Below are 16,372 nucleotides of genomic sequence, written 5' to 3' on the forward strand. Positions count from 1 at the left end.
AAGTTCTATGACCATGAACTGATGAATCCCCTTAGCAATTAATTTAGGAGAAAAAAAAATATATCTTTTTGGTTTAGCTTTTTCTTTTTCACATTGACTGTGGAGGTTGAGACAGGGCCTCACACAATAGACCAGATTGGCTCCATGGTAAACCTCCTGCTTCAGAAGCCTTCCAGATCTTAGATTAAAGATGTGAACAACTGCATTTTGCTTCAAAAGACTGTAATTTTATCCTTGCTGTGATCTTCTATAAGGAAATTGCATACATATATTTTCACATGGTTTTGGAAAGCTGAGTAAAACATATAGTAAAAACATGACTCATGAGCCTTTCCTTTTTTTGAGGGGGTGGTTCTGAGGTAGGGTCTCACTCTAGCTTAGGTTGACCTGGAATTCACTATGTAGTCTCAGGGTGGCCTTGAACTTCCAGTGACCCTCTTGCCTCTGCCTCTGGAGTAGTGCTGGGATTAAAGGCATGCTCTTTCATGACACTTTTTTTATGCATAATGTTTGTCAGCCAGCAATTATGTCACTAGTTGTATGTTTATATCGCACATAAACTTCAAGTAAGTCCCTTGTGAAGAAGATAGTGTTATATTCATTTAATTCTTTTGTAAATTCTGATAAAGGCGATTTAAGATTGTCTTTCACATTTATAAACAACATGCATTACCATGGACTTAAGAGAATAATATGACCTCCTTAACATATTGAATTTGATTTTCAAGTATTGTATTGAGAATTTCTGTGTCTATGTACACCAGAGAAATTGGTCAGTGGCTTGTTTATAGGACATGAAATTAGATAGGGGAATATAAATGGGAGCAAGAGGAATTGAGATATAGGGGGAAGGGAAAAGGACTCTTGTAACATGAAAATGGAGTGAACCTATGGCAGCTAGAGGGAGATGGAGCAATACAAGAAAAGGGTGGGAAGGAAACAAATCTTTTTTTTTTTTTTTTTTTTCTGAAAAATGACATACAGACTTCTAAGTCTTCATATGCTAATAAAATAATGTAAAAAAATTAAAAAATGCTCCTTTGTCTTATTTATATTTTACCTTATTTCTGTTTATATTGTGAAGATATACACTTTGATATTGCATTTCTCATGGGATTCTCAAAGAATCATAGCTGAAAGCAACCCTGTGTAATTCAGTTCCATCCCATCAAAGTTTCAATTTCCTAAGAAAAGAAACAAAAGTAAAAAAAATAATAATAATACTATAAACTCCATTGTACTTCTTGTAAAAGTACAAAAGACTTGCTACATCTTTGTATAAAAAGTCCATCTTGGAAAATAAATACAATATTTTATGTTATATTAGCAATGTCCAGGTAATTGAACAGTGCAAAAAGTTGAGATATTTAAAAATAAAAATAAAGTCTTCTTAGCCAAATACCAGTAATAAGGGTGGCTATACCCATTAAAACATAACAAATAAGTATACTCATTCCCTTTAAGCCATGCTCCTGCCCTTCTTGGTTGGACAATCTAACATTATCTTTTTTTTTTTTTTTTTTTTTTACACTTGACAGAAAAAAAACAAGGAGTACCAAGATTCATCAATATGTTAAGAAAAGATAGTTGACTGCCTCGCACTAGACAAGCTACCTCCATCATATCTGCAACTGCATAGGAGACATTACAGAGGGAATAATGATCTAAACATGAGTGCTGCTCTCACTGGTAGCCTAACAACCAGCCCCAGGAAGATGGCCATAGACACTGAGGACACTCAAAATGCTCCAAAGCAGAAACTTGGAAATTTCTGAGATCTTACCACTAAAGTAGTCTTATAACACACACCCCCAACACAATACTCAGGAAATGTTGTGGAAGAGTGGGTGTGAAGGTTGTTGGACACACAGGGTGGGAAGGAGTCTCCTGAGGCATTGTTTCTCCCTGCCCTTCATAGAATGATGCATTCATGGCTCCACAGAGAACACCACCAACCCTACTGCAAAAGGGCCTCTATATTCTGTGCAAGGGAGTAAGGATATAAGAGTATAGCCCAATGGTAATATGACCACCACCTCATAGCAACAAATAATAAAATGCATGAGCAATAAAAAAAAAAGTCAAGTTTGCCAAAAGCAAGCAAATGTACTTGACTACGTATTGTTTTTATTTGCTTCTATAGATGATCATTTGGAGTATGATGATGCTTGTCTTTACAAATTCAGATGTGGGATGTTACTGAAGCATCACCCCAAGATTTTTGGATGATAGTATCAAATTCAGGGGAAGATTGTATAATCCTGGGAATGAGTTTCATATTCTTCCAATCATTGCCCTTCTTCCTACAAATAAATTTATTAGTATTAAAAATGAATATGATGTATTTATCTTAGAAGTATGGTTTCCTTCTTAATCTGTAAAGTGGTCATGAAGCACTTTTTCAGTACAATAATTTTGAAAAGCGATTTTCATTATAAACTCCTTCCTTGTGTCACCTAATCCATTATGAAACAAATCAATATGCCCATCTACTTTAATTTTCACCTTCACACAAACCAAATGTGTATGCAAATGATGGTGTTTTAATGGAAAATCAAACAACAATAATTACGGAGTATTTTGTATTCCTATTTAGGAAAACAGCCATACTATTCATTGTCATTGTTTTCCTTTATAAATCAAGACCATGAAATATTTTAGTGAAATATGAGTTATACTTTATTAATGCTCAAACATGATTTGTTTTGCTTCAGAATTAAATATTGAATTTTACTCGGTAGCTTGTGTAATTTAAACTTCAAACATTTCTTTTTAAAAGTATTGTATTTATTTGAGAGAGTAAGAGGCAGAGAAAGACAGGGGGAGAGAGTGAGCATGCAAGGGCCTCTAGTCACTGCAGATGAACTCCAGACACATGCACCACCTTGTTCTTCTGGTTTAAGTGAGTACTGGGGAATCAAACCGGGGCTCTTAGGCTTCATAGGCAAGCATAACCACTAAGCCTTCTCTTCAGCCCATCTGCAAACATTTCTATTTATACTTACAAAATATATCAATCACATGAATGATTAAACATTTAATATTACTTATATTATATTATACTCTAAAATAGGTACACATCAGAATATGCTATAGACAACCTACTTTACTTTTTATGAAAACATCAATAAATATAGAAAGTATACAATGATCATAATCCCTTTGCACCACTGATCTTTCCCCTACCAATTCCCCCTCCACTCTTTTCTAATCCTTTCCAAACTTACATTAATTTTAAAGACTACTTCCTCAAAAAGATTTTATGTATGTTAACCTTTTATTTTTAAATCAATGTCTTAAATATTTTTTATATCTGGAATCATTTATGACCAGAAATATTCAATATGTAATATATTAATATTGACTTTAATTGCATAGACATTTATACATTCCTTTTAGCCTTTAATATTATATTAAATATGATTATAGAAAGGTGCTTTTATTTGTAATACCAAATCTTCCTTTTTCCCCATTGTTCTTAACAAATACTTATGAAAACATCCAAAGGGTCACTGTTGCCAACACCTCTAGAGACAATATAATGCAAAATAGCATTATATTTTTGTAATAAGCAAAGACTGCATATTAGGTTTAAGATGTCTAGGGATAACAATCACAGAGCAGTGATTTACTTTAATCAAGCATATTTTCAATGTTGATATATACAATTCATTTTATACATTTAAATCAACATTTGAAGTCATAAACATTTGGACATTAAACACACAATGGTAGTATACCATTATTTCTTGAATAAAGGTTTTCATACTATTATAGCCAATTCACATATGGAACATATTGTGTTCATGATTACTACATTTTTCCTGTATAAAATGTATTATTGGGCTGGAGAGATGGCTTAGCAGTTAAATGCTTGCTTGTGAAGCCTAAGGGCCCTAGTTCGAGTCTTGATTCCCCAGGACCCACATTAACCATATGCACAAGGGGGCCCACATATCTGGAGTTCGTTTGCAGTGGCTGGAGGCCCTGGCGTGCCCATTCTGTCTCTCTCTCTCTCTCTCTCTCTGCCTTTCTCTCTGTGTCTGTTGCTCTCAAATAAATAAACATAAAATATTCTATTAAAAATATATATTATTCATTTACTAATATATTTTATCATCTTTTCACCTATAGGTACACATAGCCAATGCCTTCTAAAAATTCTTCTTAGATTGTGCAGTTACTCTTTATCTAAAGGTTCAGAAGTCACTCCTTTTTCATCCCAAATCCACTCAGATAGCATTTGGACCTATTTATAATGACCTTCATTTAGTGTCTATCATCTCCGCAGGCTTCCTAAATAGCACTCCACCCACTTTTTACCAGCTTCCTATATTTCAACTCTTATCTGCAAACCTGCAATAGTCTACTACTTTATCCTTTTCTCTACATGCTGTTCTTAAATCTGGGAGAGGAGGGATGCTGCTATTTCATGCTTGCGATAATCCCATGTTTTCTCTTACAGTAACCACTAAAGTATTCACTGTATTACTTCAAGAGAAATATGATCTCTCTTTCATAATTCCCTGGCACTCCCTCTTCTCCATTCCTCATTGGCAACAGTCTTCACTCATACCAACCTGCTTTTGTGTGTTTGTGTGTCCTTATTTCTGATCATTCACATAGTTCTGTTTTCATGTTTTTTGTCCATTCTAGCAAAATATAACTCAAAAGGCAAGGGTATTTTCATCATACATTTGCACAGATTTTCACTCAGTTCATAAAAACAACCATAACTTGTCACTTTTAGACAAAATTGTTCCCAGTACATTTATAACATAATGAATAATTTCAAATTTTATTCACTTACTTGTCTATGAAAACACCTACACAGAAGTAAAACTACAAACATTTCACTAGTTTTGTATTTGTATAATTTTTAAAAAATATTTATATGCTAAGCATAAGACTTAACAATAAGATGAAATGTTTTAATGAGTCAGTAAATCTTAAGAGATAAAGTTAATTACATTGCAAATACACAAATTTGTGTTTTATAATGTGGTAATCATGAGTGTAAATCACTACATATGAATATACATACATTGAATATTAAGTACTTTGATAATATCATTGGAGTTGCAAGTACTAATATACTTTATTCATAAGTAACACATAAAGTGTTCAGGATTTTATTTCACAATACATTTATCAATGTGAAAATGATGGTAAAGGTGAATTGTGATCAGGAAACAATGTAATTGTTGAGGTGTGAACACAAAAAGGATATTACACAATTGATTCCAATGTATAAAATATTTATTAAAACCCATCGTTTAACATTGTGATCATGCCTTTTCATAAGTCTTTAAGACAATGTGCTTTATTACGCCTAAGAAGTCCAGTTCAAGACAATTAAAATGATTAAAAGATAAATGATGAAAGAACATATAATGTAAACTAAATTACATATATATTCTATTTTAGGTCATGTCAGAGATATGCACCATCAAGATAATTGTTTAATATTGTTAAATTAAAAACATCATAAATAACATTACTGATGAGAGTTTTACTTAACCTAATATATTAAGGGTAAATCAAGACATGTTTAATTTCTAGCCCTTTGTTCACACTCATTAAATAAAGTTCTTCACAAATAAATGTGATAAACAAATACTTAGATATGGAACTATATATCAAATTTTAGATTTTGGGGAACCTAGTTGTTGCATTTACTCCAATATATGTATGGTCTGCCATAAAATGAACTGACTATACAATATGTTGATTAATTAAAAACTCTACAAGGCTGTATTGATTAATTTATGGGCCAGATTTGGCAGCATTGCTTAGTCAAATATCAGTCTAAATGTTGATATTTTAGATGTGATGGATGTTTAAATCAGCTAACTAACAAATCTGGATTAATTTAAACAAGTACAACAGATTTCATTGCGATTATCCCTTTAGTTGGGGGCCTAAAGTAGTTTCTGTAGCAAGAGCTCAACATGGAGTTTCCAACCTACAGATTTCAGACTCAAGACTAAAACGTAAAAACTTTTACCTCAATTTCCACCATACTGGCCTGCTCCACAAATCACAAATTTATCTTCCACATGTTATGTATCTATCCGATAAACAATTTTCCTCACCCCTGTCCTAAATTCTACCCATCACATATATATATATTTTTTGTATGTATTTATGCATATATATATATGTATATATATATATATATATATATATATATATATAGAGAGAGAGAGAGAGAGAGAGAGAGAGAGAGAGAGAGAGAACTCAGAGACTTCCTTTTTTTGCTGTTTTAAAGCAAAAATATTGATCATAACTTACAAAAACTTGATTGCTTTGTTCACTCAATTATAATTGGGATTGAATTTTAGGGAATCCACTTTAGGTAGGAAAAATCGTATGTCAAGCAGGAATTAATAGATGTAATTTACTGACATTTACAATTTAAAAGTACAGTACATTATAAGTGAAACGTCAGTGGTTTGCCCTCACCATTGATGATTGGACGGGAGGGACAACTCATTGTTGCTTCAGTTCTTAAAAAATAAAAAAAAAAAAAAAGGCTGGAGAGATGGTTTAGCAGTTAAGCACTTGCCTGTGAAGCCAAAGGACCCTGGTTTGAGGCTCGATTCCCCAGGACCCACGTTAGCCAGATGCACAAGGGGGTGTACGCATCTGGAGTTCATTTGCAGTGGCTGGAGGCCCTGGCACTCCCATTCTCTCTCTCTCTATCTGCCTCTTTCTCTCTCTGACTGTTGCTCTCAAAATAAATAAATAAAAATGAACAATTTTTTTAAAAAAAAGGTCTATACCAGATCAAATAAATTTTGAAATTGGTTTTAATGAATATGTTTGTTGCTCTCTCATTATAGAAGAATTGAAATAACATTAATCTGTGCCCTTCTAAGTTACTAAGTTGGAGACCATGTATGTAGACACTGGTTCTGTTTCCCTGGCAAGTTCTGACCAACGTACATGTTTATTGAGGTGTTGTACCTGGCAATAAGCCCGGGTCAGTCCATCATGACTATTGTGGACCAAAAGAACAGTGAGTGTAATTTGGGGACTCATTTCACTTGTTTATTTCCTTTTGTGTTGGTTAATCTCTGGCTGTAAATTTGAGAGGATATAGAATCACTATGAAAATGAATTTCATGTCTGTGAGGGCTTTTCTAGATTAAATTAGTTGAAGTTGAAAGACTCACCACAATATGGGTGGCACCACCACATGGGCTGTCTTCTAGACTATAGATAAGAAAGAAAGCGAGTTGTGCATTTACTATTTGTCACTGGGGCCTGTTCCCTCACAGTTGGGATGAATGTGACCAGCTCCTGTCATATGATTTCTGTGCAAGCATGGAATCTACTTTCTGGATCTGTAACCAGAAATCCATCTTAAACTGAATTTTGTCAAGCCTTTTTATTTTATTTTTTTTTAATAATTAGAAGGTAACTGATACATCACCCTATATTTAGTCCTGGCCCCCTGTCTATGGAACATTGCCATTAATATTCAGGTCTCAGCTCCTATTTTAGGTCCCCAAACTGACACCCACTCAGACCTGTGCCTCAGTCTCCTAGGTTACTAAAACTCTACTCAAGTGGACAAAAAATATGATTTTGTATTTTTATGAAATAGAGAGATAGAGAGGAGAGGACAAATTGGCATGGCAGGGTTGCCAGCCACTGCAATTGAACTCCAGACACATGCACCATCTAGTGTACAGGTGCAATCTTGTGCCACCTTGTGTGTCTGGCTTAAGTGGGATCTGGAGAGTCAAACATGAGTCCTTAGACTTCACTGGCAAGAGCCTTAACCTCTAAGTCATCTCTCCATCCCTGAATGACAAATATAAACCATCACATCAGAGGACCCTTGAAATCAATGCCTGTTGAAGGAACGGAAGTGACGCAGGCTTCGAGTGAGGAAAACATTCAGCTTTGTTGTGCTCTTCCCTGTAACCTTGGGAGAACTCTTCTCATAAGGAGGAAGTGGACTCATCCCTCAAAGTTAGTCAGGCCTTGAAGGTCTGGGTTACTGGGACCTTACTGGTGGTTCACTCACTGTGGCATGAAGGCATAGATTAGGTATTCTTTTTAATTCAGACACCTCAGAAGAGAACTGAAAGCTAAGCACGATGTACAGCATTTTCAGCTTAGGCAATAAAACCTTACTTCTGGTATGGGATCTGAGCAGTGCTACCTGGCCTTCCCCAGCCCAAATGAACAGGTATTCATGGTGAATGCTGGGTTACCTGTCAAGAGAAATTATAACTGTGACTCAGGGTGGAAAAGAAAGGAGAAGAGAAAGAGAAGGGAGAAAAAAAAATGTGCCACAGGATTTGACTGTTTGTTTTATTATTTTTTTTTTCAAGTAAAACCAAAGGTTGTTTTTATTTTGTTCATTTTTTTTTTAATTTAACTCTCTTTTCTCTTCTCCCTTTCTATTTCTTGCCCAAATAATTGCCTTCAATAGGTAGCTAAAAATCACAGAAACACACAAAAGACCACATGCTTGCTTCAGGGCTGGGGTTAACTTAGAAAAATGGAAAAGCATGGGATGACAGTCTATTTTTGTTTAATTTTCTGAATTTGGTCCTTGGAAGAAAAAGCCTGGTGTCAGGGGAAGAGATAAAAGAAAATGAATTCTCCCAGCTCAGAAAATACTCAGTGGTTCACTGTGAAGTCTATCTTAACTCATACAGTATCCCCAGGAGGTTGCCTTGTCAGGATATGAAGTTTCTTACATTCTCATGCCTTGGGTTTCTGTCTTTTCTCAAATCTGCTGATCAACTGAAAATGTTCAAGAACAAAAAATGTCCTTTATAAAAATTGACCTTCAACTACCTAAGAACAGTTTAGGGACTGCATGCAATATTTTCCTGAATATTTCTCATGCCTTAGGTTAAAACAAATTATGGTGCTAAGCATGATGACTTATTATAATAAAAAAAAAGTGTTTCAGAATGATGGAGTAAAGAAGAAAGAAATGTCAGTTTTATAAATTATTACTTTACATGTGTGTATGAGCTCACCAGGGGCCCTAGACACTGCAAACAAATACCTACCCAGCACTATGTGGGTGCATGGGGAATTGAATCCGAACCTACAAGCTTTACAAGCATGCCCTTTTAACCATTGAGCCATCTCTCCAGCACCCCCCCCCCCCCCGCAAAAGCTACTTTTGCAATTCAGTTTTAGGAAAACATAGCTATTGAAGGATAATAAAATATGAACATGATTGTTAAGAAGGTTAAGTCATAATGCTGGTATAAATTGAAAATGTGTCACATATTTTAGCACATGAATCAATAAAGAACTAAGCATGATACTGTTAATTCAAAGGGCACCTGGGGCACTAGAATGCTTCTCATAAAATGACAAAATTGCTGTGCTATATGCAAAGTAACAGTTTTATATCCAACAGGGAAATAAACTATCCAGGATTATTTGCTTAGCTAAGGCCAAATTACTTGTGTGTCTGTTAGGCATATATATTTATGTCATCCATTAATCCTCTGAAATCTTTTTGCAATCCTAAATACTGAGAGATACAGTGTCTCAATTTTTTTTTATTTTTTATTCACCCATTTTGAAAGTGCATGGGGAAAACCAATCAATTCTCCATTTTTATAGACATTGTTTCAAAATGTGCCCATAGCAAAATTCCATCACAAATCATGTCATCTAAAAATATAAGTTTTGTTTGACTTTTTCTCTTCTTAGAGTTTTGCTTTCTTTAGTCAAGATCTAGCTGTGTAGCACAGACTAGTCATGTCCACAATATAATATCCAAGCTGGCCTTGAAATCTCAATCATTCTGCCTAAGTGCTATGCCACCATACCTTGCTGAGAATGAATTTTACATGGGGTAATGTAATAGATGAAGTCACTAATTTTGTCTTTTGTTATCCATGAATTTAATTAAATCTTTGTTACATATTAATTTTGTATAAAACCAATTTCTTCTAACCTAAAGTATATTTAAGTCCTTAAATTTCAAGTCATAAACTCTTGTTTGTATATTGTCAGAGTTATCTTTAGATCAGCAGTTATTGTATAGCAATGCATATGAACAGTATAGATCCAGCAAAATATACAGAATGCCTTGCTATCATCAGTAGAGGAAAAAGAATGGAGTGTAACAGGGAATTAAGAAGAGACAGTTCGTGTGAAATAAAATGTCATGCCAAAGGAGTTACAACGTAAAAGAGTGCAAAAAATAAAATCAAGATCTAGTACCCCTAAATAACATGTTCTCTTTAACATATTATTGTGAATCTGGCTCTATTCCTAAAAACTAATAATTCTTTAAAAGTCAATTAGATATTACCTTTATTCATTATTATCTGATTTTTGCCTTAAATCCTTGAGTTGATAAACTGGTGTCTTTAACATACACATAGAAGTAATGTTCAAACAAAATAGAACCAGCTAGAAGGGAATCTTGCCAAGTAGTCTACTCAACACAATAATGCATTACCTTGTCAACACATAAGCATGCATACACAAACATAGACGCCCACATCAGCATGAACAGGCATGCTAACAGTGAAAAGTAAACTCCATAATTAAAGGCAATGAGACTGCAGTAAATATTAAATCTGCAAATAGCCATATGTATAAATGTTTCTTTTCCTTATTTTTCCTAAGTGACAAAACACTTCATGGTATATTAGGATCATTTCAAAGATCTTCTGAAGATGACTAAAAATTTAAAATTTTCCTAATTTTTATATGATGTTAAAATATTCAAATAAATGCATTTTAAAATGACAAGAAGTTTGACATAATGTAGATTAACAGATTAAAGCAGGCCAAATGTAAAGTGTATTCTATGATATCAGATATAAGTAAATTTCACAATTGTACCTCAAAATGAATATTGGTTGATAGAAAGGATTATCCTGAGCTAGTTTCTTTGGAGTTCCAGTTTTCCTTACAGGATTTTTTTTTTTTTTTAATAAGGAAAGCAAAGTTTCATAAGGCTTTTTTTTTTTGTTTGTTTATTTTTTATATTTATTTGAAAGTGGCAGAGAGAGAAAGAGGCAGAGAGAGAGAGAGAGAGAGAGAGAGAGAGATAGAGAGAGAAAGAGAGAGAGAGAGAGAGAGAGAGAGAGATGGGGAGAGTGGGCACACCAGGGCCTCCAGCCACTGCAAACAAACTCCAGGCGTGTGCGCCCCCTTGTGCATGTGGCTAACGTGGGTCCTGGGGAATCGAGCCTTGAACCAGGGTCCTTAGGCTCCACAGGCAAGCGCTTAACCGCTAAGCCATCTCTCCAGCCCCCTTACAGGATTTTTATCCATGCAAATTTATATTTCTACCATGACATCATCTGTGTATATGTCAGTATGTTTAAGATGTAATTGAAATTTCCATAATAAAAATAGTGGTGTTTCCTACCACTATCGCTCTTCATAGAAAAACACATAAATAAGGTTTCATGCATGACCCACATTCTATAAATTTCTGAACTTACAAAGTCTTGTTAGCAATTTGTTTAAGAACACATAGGAAGCAAGCACCAGAGAAAACTTTCGAGGTATTTTAAAGACTAAATTCTAGCCTGGGTCTAGTACACATCTGAAATCCCAGCATTTGAGGAGGGAAGTTAGAGGAGAACTTGGTCAGCTTTCCTGATTACAAAGGGAGGGAGGTTGAGGCCAGCCTGGGCTACATTAGGTCCTGGGTCATAACAGCAACAACCAAAGAAAACAAATATACAAAACAAACAAATATATAAATGAAAAATTAAAGACCTGTATCTGTTTCTACATAAGTCTACCACATTTAACATATGAAATGTAAACACTCATGTCTATACCTTTACTAATTGGCCAGTGTCCAGTTATCCTTTAGAGATACTTGTTCATTTTTCATTGTTCATGATTGTAAAGCTCATTCGCTATGTAAACTTAAACAGAAGAGTTTAGAAATTGAAAGACCACTTACCTTCCTGTGAATTTTCTCCACTTTTCCTGCACAAATTCTTCATAGATTGATCTTTGTTTGCTATTTCTAGTTTAGAACTTTCCACATTTTAGGTATCTTTAACTAACATTTAGAAAACTCAAGCTGTTATTTCCATAATATATTAAAATTGAATTGTTAAAAAATGTCAATGACTTCTGTCAATATACTAATCAATTATCACTCATTTTTATTTTCTTAAAATAGTATTATTTATTTATGCATTTGAGAGAGAGTGAGAGAAAAAGGCAGCTAGAGAGAGTGAATGGGTGAAACAGGGCCTCCAACCATTGCAAATGAACTCCAGACACATGAGCCACTTAGCAGGTCTGGCTCACATGGGTACTAGAGAATCAACCTGAGTCTTTAGGCTTCTAAGGCAAGCACCTTAATCACTAAGCCATTTCTCCAGGCCATCCTGAGAAATTTATCGCTGAGAAATTTATAGCAGAGTGGAAGACATTCTTTCAGAAATATTTTCATTCAGCATTTAGAAAACCCTCAATCATCTCATTTTTCACCCACTGCACTGGTTACCCATCGATTAATTTCCTATTCCTCATTTTAAATATTTGAATGTCTAGCTATCATGTACTTGATGATCTAGCCTTAAAATTTCAAATAGCATCTTTCTAAATGTAGTCTTCTAGAGCTGAAAGCTTGCCCAGGAATACACATATGTGTGTCTACAGGAGTAATCCAGATAAATCCAACATGCACCTTCTTCACTTAAATAGACAACTGAAATTAGTGATCACCTTACACTTGGTATATTCATATAAGTAACTAATACAATTAATGAGTACTCATTCTTATTTCTGACTAAAAATGCTTTGCATCCTTTTATTTTAGACTTCATTTGCCTTTCAACTTCATTTGTTATGTTAGTGACTCAATTCCCAAATTATTTTGTCTTTTCTTCATAATACTTAATTTTTTACATAGAAGTCCAAGTCATTATTATGTGTTCAGATTACTGCAATAAATTCGTACCAAAAACCTTATCAACACTTATTAAAACTCTAAGCTTACTTTCTATGGTTTATCTTATAACATTCATATTTTTGTTGTGATATAACTCGTATTATGGATTTCAGTAGGAAAACCCTAAAGCATCCTTCTTGATGAGGAGAACAAGCTCCTTCTTGTTTACTACAAATGTGTATGTGATCTACCCTTGATTGACCCTTCCATTTTCTGTGACATCATCATCTGTGCCAGATCAATTTATTGAGTAGTGGATTTTCTGTAAGGTCAGAGATTCTGAACCTATCATTTCCTTTAATTGAAATAATTTTATTCTAAATTTCTTTTAATTTTCACGAAAACATTTTTAAGATGCTGAGCAAATACTCATATTAATGTTTAAAAAAGATATTTTCAGACGACACAATCTACACAAGACAAATGAGTGTGTATGTGTGTGTGTGTGTGTGTGTGTGTGTGTGTGTAGCAGATGATGAGGAAAATAGTTTATTTTGGCTTAGCATCTCTAGGGTACGTCTCATAATGGCATGGAAAACATGGCACAAACAGAGAGGCTGGACCTTATCTTCTGCTACAGAAGATGTGGAAAACCGAATCATGAGGCTGAGCTGAGCTCTGGATAGAGAAGCTGGTTAGAATACCTCTAAGCCCACTCCCAGCAGTAGACCCTCTCCAATAAAGTTCCACCTTTCAAATGGCCACCATCTGGGTAGCAAGCAGGGGAAGTACACGAGTTTATAGGGGTCTAAAACAACTGATACACAATTGTTGATGTCTTTAAGAGTGTTGGGGCCTTATCTCAGCTCTTAGGTAATTAATAACTTAGAAGTTAATATCCTACAAGCTCCACGGTCAAACAAAACTTGAGTTAGCACTGAGTCAGTGGGCTTCTAGGTCTTTGTCTTCTGAAGTTTGCAAATAAAACCCAAAGAACAGAAGGAAGCATTCAGATTTTATTATAGGGAGAGTTTCACAGAAGGAAATAAATGTAGAGATCTTGCCCAACTAGGCAGGAGTGTGGTTGCCAGGAAATGGAAAAACCCATATAGAGAGACAAATTTGGGTCCTTTATGATACTAGTTAATCCAGTCCAGATGCCAAGGGTATGTGGTCAGGTTTGCTGGGAAAGGGCAATCTTCCTACAAATTCTAATATCCAATGAAGGGTGTAACCTTTATGGAAGGGGTGGTTACCTCTCCTAGAAACTGCGAACCCCTCTAAGGAAGAAGAGATAAGAAAAGACTATATCTTTCTGATATTTCTGACCTCTTGTAAAGTGGAATGACCCAAGTTCTCCCTATATAGCCTCAGAAACATTCCTCATTTCCAATTTCAAAGAAAGCATGGGCAACTATTACCCATAAACTACCTTCCTACCACATTGGTCTTCTATAAGTTCCAATACCACATTGTCAAGCTAATTTTACATACAGGTTTTGTCCTCCAGGTGGGGAGGACATATGAATGATGACTTAAGACAAATGACAGCTACCAAGTCAAGCTTAATAACTTTTTTTTTTTTTGTTTGGTTTTTCGAGGTAGGGTCTCACTCTGGTCCAGGCTGACCAGGAATTAACTCTGTAGTCTCAGGGTGGCCTTGAACTCATGGCGATCCTCCTACCTCTGCCTCCCAAAAGCTTAAAAACTTTTGTGAATTCTAGAACAACTGGCCCAAAAGAACCTCACAGTACCACACAAAAATTATGGTTTATGACATCTGGTAATGCTTAGGAATCTTAGCACACTGAGAGCAATTCATACCAATAACAATTCCTATAGTCATTGTAGTTAATGAGACTACAGTGCCTTCAAATTTTGAATATGTATCCCTATTGATTTAAGACAAACTATGATTTTTCTTAGGTTTATCTCCTGTGTTCTATGCATGTTATCAATTAAGAATGAAAAACAAATTGTTTGGTTAAAAATGAAATTTCAACAGTATCTTTTAACATTTTTCTAAAGTTTTGCTATCTAGAATAACATATCCAGATCCTAAGTCTATGAGTAAAATTTATGACCAAAATTTGGGTGTCAGTCTGAATATTACAATAAGTAGGCAAAATAATGTTGTTACTTCAATTTTGAATATTGTATAAATTTTGTAGCTAAATTTCCAAAAATAATGGTAATTTAACAAATTTCAGTCAACATATATTATTTCATTTTAGTCTCAATAAACTTAAAGATAACATGAAGCATTTTTAATCTGTTTCATATTCATAGTTGCCTCAATTTTGAATTTCAAGAAAATATCAAATGGAAAACTGGTAAATTATAGCATTGATAAAAATTGATAGAATTTAGCCAGGTGTGGTGATTCCGCCTTTAATCCCAGAACTCAGGAGGCAAAGGTAGGAGGATTGCTATGAGTTACAGGCCACCCTGAGACTGCTTAGTGAATTCCAGGTCAGCCTGGGCAAGAGTAAGACCCTAAATCAACAACAAACAAATAATCCCAGCATTGGGGGCTGTGCATAGTATGCATAGTAGGTACTCTCTAATTTCACTGCTAGATGCATCACCCCATCTATCTCTGAGCTTACTTCAGGAAAAGAACAAGATCAACATGGCTCAACTCCAGACACAATAGGGTTCCAACTATCTCTGGGTAGTTGCTTCCCATAGCTCTACCTCAGTTTTCCCATCTGCAGTGTGAGGAGAAGAATCAACTTGTTTCCTAGGGTTACAGCAAGAACAGAAGAAGGTCAAGTGGAGTGGCAAACTCAAGAATATGAAGGGAAAACTGCAGTGAGCAATAGAGGAGCAGATCACAAGGTAGAGGATCCTGTGGACCACTGGGAGAATTCGAGCCACCATCCACAGCCTCAGCTCCCCCACCAACAGTACAAGTACCAGCAAGCATCAGAGGCCAGAGGAAGGGAGATCACAGCACCCAGCACTGATAACCACAGAAATAATCCAACAACCCAGCCAGCCTACTTGAACCCACTGTGCACCAAAGAGGGACCCAAGCAGGAGTGCAGCATAACTGAAACCAAAATCATCCCAAAAGGTAACTGGAATTACACCAGGTCAGTAGCCACCAAATAAGGCTGGCATATAGGCCTGAACTTGAAGTGCTAATTGCACCTTCCATATCAGGATAAATTATATGTTAAATCTGATGGATGGTCAGATTTGCCATTCTTAAATAAGCTGAATTTTGTGTATTTGGGGGTTGTTACTTGTTGCTTCTTGATTTATAGTGGCTTTGCTTCCTCTTCTGTTGTACATTAGGGAAGGGTCTCATTTGGTCACAAGTTAACTTGAAACCATCAACAGACCATAAATCTTAACCTCCTAGTAGACAAGATTAAGCATGTGGGGCACCCCCCACCCTAAGGGACAGTGACTGTGTTAGAGGAGGATCTGGTTGTTATAATACCTACTCTTGCATAAATACTGTGTTGTTTTTCATTGAATGTGTACATTGTTTAG

This window comes from Jaculus jaculus, chromosome 3 (genome assembly GCF_020740685.1).
Source record: "Jaculus jaculus isolate mJacJac1 chromosome 3, mJacJac1.mat.Y.cur, whole genome shotgun sequence".
NCBI classification, from domain to species: domain Eukaryota; kingdom Metazoa; phylum Chordata; class Mammalia; order Rodentia; family Dipodidae; genus Jaculus; species Jaculus jaculus.